This window comes from Schistocerca piceifrons, chromosome 3, assembly GCF_021461385.2.
Source record: "Schistocerca piceifrons isolate TAMUIC-IGC-003096 chromosome 3, iqSchPice1.1, whole genome shotgun sequence".
In the NCBI taxonomy this organism is placed as follows: domain Eukaryota; kingdom Metazoa; phylum Arthropoda; class Insecta; order Orthoptera; family Acrididae; genus Schistocerca; species Schistocerca piceifrons.
This window is the reverse complement of record NC_060140.1, coordinates 319,627,761-319,634,313: the sequence shown is the minus strand read 5'-3', so window position 1 is coordinate 319,634,313 and position 6,553 is coordinate 319,627,761.

Sequence of the window (6,553 nt, the reverse complement as noted above, 5' to 3'; positions counted from 1 at the left end):
CATCTATGTGTACACCCAAAAACTTTGTATGCTCTACCCTGTCTACTGACTTCTGTTGAAGTGTTATATTTATTGAAGGAATTGTACTTCTGCAGCAGAAAATTGGATCTACTGTGTTTTTTCAAAGTTTAGAGCAAGCCCATTTGCAGAAAAACCAATTAATGACTTTTCCAAAGACCTTATTTGCATAATTTTCAATTGGAGTTTCTTTTACCGGATTAATAATGATGCTTGTATCATCAGCAAACAGTGTCAGTTGAGCTTCCTGTTTCAGACAGGAAGGGAAGGGAAGCTAAACATTATCTGCCCCACTGCGCCCTCGCGCAGTTCAATAATACTCACTTAACTTCTGCGACACAGCTTACAACATCGCTGCTTGCTCACAATCGATTCAGTTAGCAAAAATTCTGATACCAAAATTATACATGACACCTATCAACGAGTGTTTCATTGGATGTTAGCAGCAGAAAAAAAACGCTCGAATGAGGTATGTGTAACCTTCTAATCTGTCGCCTTGTGCGATTGGTGGTTGCACTAATGCCGCAGCTCGATGTCAGGCGCTCTCGTATGGTATGGAACAGGATCGTAGAACTTTGGACACCAATACCTCTGAAATGATTGAGAAACGCATCGTAGTAGAGCAGCTTTTGTTACGTTTGATTATACACTACAACTGAGCGAAAGATGAGCAAAATAGGTACCCGTTGGATGTATGTTTCCATTGCAAGAGAATGGATAGATTGATAAAAAGGATCTGGACATATGAAGGAATAATTAATTTGGTAGAAGATGTAAGTATGGGGAAGGGTGAAGAGGGCAAAAATTGTAGAGAAAATTTAAAGCTTCAGTACACTGAGTAGATTCAAATCGATATATGGTACAGCACTTATGTACTTATGGAAAGACTTGCCAGAGGGAAACTAGCATGAATAGATGCATTATGGACATTCTTCACACTGCTGATTGCAATAATGTGAGCCACATGTACATAAAAATTTATTGCAAATGCTCTGGTTTTGCTTACATCTCTCTACCTATAATAATAACGAAACTGTACAACCGTCATGTATGTCTGTTTTTCTGTTTGAACACGCTCATCTCCAAAAATACTGGACGAATTTTCATTGAGTTTTCGAAGGTAACTTGGGTGTAGTTTGAGGCAACGTATATTCTTTATTTCACCAAAATCGTAACACGGAAAGAAGATATCGAAATTAAAATTTTATAAATGCGAATGTAATTCTGTTACATTTTCGCGACGAAATTGCTGAACCGCTGTAGATGAAATTTGGTATGGAGAGATTTTGAAACCTGAGGAAGAACATTGGCTGTTTTATAAATTAAAAGCAAATCCACCTCCAACAGGTTGAAATAGGGAGTGCAACATCTTTTTTTCCAACTGTGAATATAAACCAAGTTTTTTTAAAAAAATGGCCTGTTGGGAGGAGAACTTGTGGATCGAGGGTACCGTACAAATTTAATTATCTATAAAAATGGTTGATTCGTGCCGGGAATTGAGAATCTCGACGATTTTTGCCTGTTATTGACATTAATAGTGAAGAGATATTGGTCCCGAAAGTTCCAAGATCTTCGAGAATGTTTTAATTTTAATTCTGAATTCGGGTAACAAAAGGCAAAAGAAATATTCTTTTCATGTGGCATAATTACAAATTAACAATTTTCTTTTTGCCCTTTACTTTTACTGTGAAACCTTGCCTCTTGCCAAACGACATGAGTCTAGCCCAATGCGAAGTACCTTATAGGTTTTGATGAGCGAGTATGCGAGTATCAAAATACGTGACATAAATTGAATGTACTGCATGAGAAGCTTCAACATTTACACCGCCAAGGCACCGTAGACCTTTGTAAGTAACAAATTTAAACTTCATACCCCTACCCTTACCTGAGACAAGGGGTTTTTAACAGTTGGACAGAGAGACAGACAGACGACAAAGTGATCCTATAACGGTTCCGTTTTTACCGATTAAGGTACGGAACACTAAAAATTATTAAATTTGCTACATAATGTACACGTTGTGTAATATATAGCTCCTTCGGCAGCACAATGTACATATTCACACTCCTGTCCATGCACTTCTGCACGCACCACACGGAAGCGACGTTACATGTGCCACGCGTCATGCGTAGGGGCAATTGGGGAGAGGGGGGGTTGAACTATGCTTGAACAGTCAGGCATTTGAGGGCCACTGACATTATTGCACACACAATGGCTTATTTACCCACCAGCGCTTATCATAACAAACTACCGATATCGCGTGTGCACGCACAGGTTAACAGCTAGTCTCTGTATAACTGGACTGATACTCATACGTACCTCAGTAATAAATACGCGAAGTTTTAATTATTTCCTTGAGAAATGAAGTTCATTAATTTCTGGTTCATATCTCCAGTCCTTTATGCACTGACACCCCAGCGCCACAATAACGTAGCAAACCGCGAGAGAACAAAAATGCAAAATGATTGAGCTTATTGATGCACTGAAGTATCATGCAGTAGTTCATTTTCCGCATTTTCAACTGAGTAACGGTGGAAAAAAAAACATGTGGACTTGGTGGAAGAACACGGCAGTAATGCACCGTCATAAAACAGGGTGGTTAGGTGGCGCAGCCGCTTCCTGAATGACAAAGAAGGTAATGGCAGACATTGGCGACTCCAGACGAAGATTTCGAAAACTCCTGAAATTTGGATGAAATAGTATTATATTCCTGGACTCACGCAGTCTGTCGATGATAGCCACAATATCCCGCAGGCAGTCGAGACATGGGAGGGGGAATGCCTCGCCGTTTGTCTTTCAGTGCTGACAACGCCAGATAGCGCACGTCTCGTACCGATCATAACGTACGCTGAAAATAAAACCATGACAAGTTAACAAATCCTAACAATTATAAATAATACAAACCTGCTTAAGTAGGTGTACTGTAGTGTCTAGATAATATGTTTGGGACACGGCAGTGTGGAAATAAATGTTACTTTGCACAACTGGTTTGCCTGTTCAGAACTGTCTGGCAGACGGGGCGACGGAACGCTGCATGCCATCACAGATTGTCGGCTACTTCTCATTGTTCTCAAAAACGAAATATGGAAAATATTTGTATAGAAAAGCATTTAAGCGTGTTTGCCGTTGTTTTTTTTAATAAAAAACGAACAAAATAATCTCTGCGCTACTCCTTATTTTGCGAATTTTAAGTAAGTCTTACCAAAATCTATTTTTTTCCAGTCAATCGAATTTCCTCAGTTACAGAGAATGGTCCAAGTTCACCCTGAATGCCGGCCGCGGTGGCGTGCGGTTCTAGGCGCTCCAGTCCGGAGCCGCGCTGCTGCTACGGTCGCAGGTTCGAATCCTGCCTCGGGCATGGGTGTGTGTGATGTCCTTAGGTTAGTTAGGTTTACGTAGTTCTAAGTTCTAGGGGACTGATGACCACATCAGTTGAGTCCCATAGTGCTCAGAGCCATTTGAACCATTTACCCTGAATGGTGGTATAAAATCCTCCGCAGCATGTCCCGGGATGTCCTCAAAACTAGAAAAAATCCGGGGAAATCCGGAGGTATGGCAGCCCTAAGCAGACAATTCCCCTGTAATGAACCAGGAATTGCAAGCGGACCCTCCCGTGCACGAAGGACGGCTTATTTACCCACCATCTGCAGCTAATTGACGCATGGTGCAGGGGATGGCAATTGAATCTCAATGTAGACAAGTGTAATGTGCTCCAAATACATAGAAAGAAAGATCCCTTATCATTTAGCTACAATATAGCAGCTCAGCAACTGGAAGCAGTTAATTCCATAAATTACCTGGGAGTACGCATTTGGAGTGATTTAAAATGGAATGATCATATAAAGTTGATCGCCGGTAAAGCAGATGGCAGACTGAGATTCATTGGTAGAATCCTAAGGAAATGCAGTCCGAAAACAAAGGAAGTAGGTTACAGTACGCTTGTTCGCCCACTGCTTGAATACTGCTCAGCAGTGTGGGAGATAGAGAAGATCCAACGGAGAGCAGCGCGCTTCATTACAGGATCATTTAGAAATCGCGAAAGCGTTACGGAGATGATAGATAAACTCCAGTGGAAGACTCTGCAGGAGAGACGCTCAGTAGTTCGCTACGGGCTGTTGTTGAAGTTTCGAGAACATACCTTCACCGAGGAGTCAAGCAGTATATTGCTCCCTCCTACGTATATCTCGCGAAGAGACCATGGGGATAAAATCACAGAGATTAGAGCCCACACAGAGGCATACCGACAATCCTTCTTTCCACGAAAAATACGAGACTGGAATAGAAGGGGGAACCGATAGAGGTACCCAAGGTACCCTCTGCCACACACCGTCAGGTGGCTTGCGGAGTATGGATGTAGATGTATCAAGAGAGCGGTTGGTCAGTCTGGTAAAAAAAGCAAGGAAAAAAATATTGTGTCTTAAAGAACTCACCTTACTTCTCGACATAGTCTCCTTTGTGGAATTACACATGATCCAGTGATCCTCCAGCGTTCTTCATTGCATCAGAAAAATGCCTCTTGTCAAACTCTGCAAAATACTCGTTGATTGCTATTATCACTTTCTCATATAATGAAAATCTCTTCCCAGAAAGCCAAACTTTCAAGTTAGGGAATAGGAAGAGGTCACTTGGAGCAAAGTTTGGTGGATAGGGTGGATGAGGAACCAATTCAAAGCACAATTCACGCACTTCCGCCATTGTTAACGCTGATGTGTGTGATGGTGCATTGTCTTAATGAAAGAGCACTCTTTTGCGTTCCAACCTTGGTCATTTCAACCACTGCAACTTTCAAACGATCGAACAATGTAGCACAATATCGTGAGTTATGGATCTGACTTTTGTTCAAATGTTCAAATGTGTGTGAAATCTTATGGGACTTAACTGCTAAGGGCATCGGTCCCTAAGCTTACACACTACTTAACCTAAATTATCTTAAGGACAAACACACACACCCATGGCCGAGGGAGGACTAGAAACTCCGCTGGGACCAACCGCACAGTCCATGACTGCAGCGCCTTAGACCGCTCGGCTAATCTCGCGCGGCGTTCTGACTTTTCAAGTAATCTATGAGAATTATTCCTTGGGGATCCCAGATAAAGGTGGTCATCGCCTTATCAGCCGACAGAATGGTCTTCGCCTTTCTAGTGCACTTTCGCCAGCCTTTGTCCATTGTTTTGACTGCCGTTTTGAGACTGGCGTTAATGATGGATTTAGGAGTCATCAACAGTGACAAATCGGCAGAAAAGGTCTTGTGAACCGCGATTAAACGTCGCCAGACATTGTTTTGAAATGTTGTGCCGGGTGCACTTTTGGCAGACTGTGAGCAATCATGGATCCATCTAAAAAACAACTTCTTCATAGCCTATTCACCATCCAGGATCTTATGGACTTGCTCAGCTGAGATGCCTATAGACTCAGTAATTTCACAATTTTTTATTCGGCTGTCTTGCTTTACTATATCAGGAAGTTTATTAATGATTTCCTTTGTGGTGACCTCAACCAGATGTCCAGAGCACTCTTCGTCTTCGGTATTTGCCCCACCACGCTTAAATTCATTAATCCAAAACTAAATGGCTTTCAATGATGGTGCAGAGTCCACGTGAACTTCATCCAATCCTGTTTTGATATGTGTGGCAGTTTACCCCTTGAAATGTTCAAATGTGTGTCAAATCTTACACACTACTTAACCTAAATTATCCTAAGGACAAACACACATACCCATGTCCGAGGGAGGACTCGAACCTCCGCCGGGACCAGCCACACAGTCCATGACTGCAGCGCCTGAGACCGCTTGGTTAATCCCGCGCGGCCCCCTTGAAATAAACAAGTTTAATAACAGCACCAAACTCGGCTTTCTCCAGTTCCTATCGCAGTCGGCAGACGGTTATTAACAATGAACTGTATGCTGTACATTGTTGAAATTCCTTATACGACTGGAATAATCAAGCTTTCTAACCGTTAAGGCATAGCAAATGTGTTCCCTCACTTTTTTGGAAATTTACCATACTTATCAAACCACTCTCGCACTATTGAGGCGATAATGGGACAGTTTACAGCATCTTGAACACGACAACGGTCGCTGCCAGCTGCCTCCAGCGACTACTCACAGCTGCTCAAGAAGCCCGTCGAACTGAGGCAGCAGCGGAAATATTGAAGCTGTGTCAGGTCAGTCCAGAGTTCTTTAGCTGCTTTTCATCGAGTATGAGTGCTGTTGATACGTCACTATACCGCCAGAAACAACGGAGCATAGCAAAATGAGGAAATACACTTCTCAAAGGAAATAGGGGAACATGATATTGGGGGTCTACCATACTCTACTGAGCAATAATTGACGACTGGTTATGTTGCCACATTATATATTTATCCCTCACAAATTAAGTACATAACAAAATATCATTAACTCATCGTTCATTTACGTAACAAGGACTGAAATGTCAGACAAGTGTCGAAAATAAAGTGGTCCCAGTCATTCATCCCGTCATCGTGGGTACTTTTCATTGTACTTTGAGAGGTTCAATAATCGCTGCCTAACACCTACGT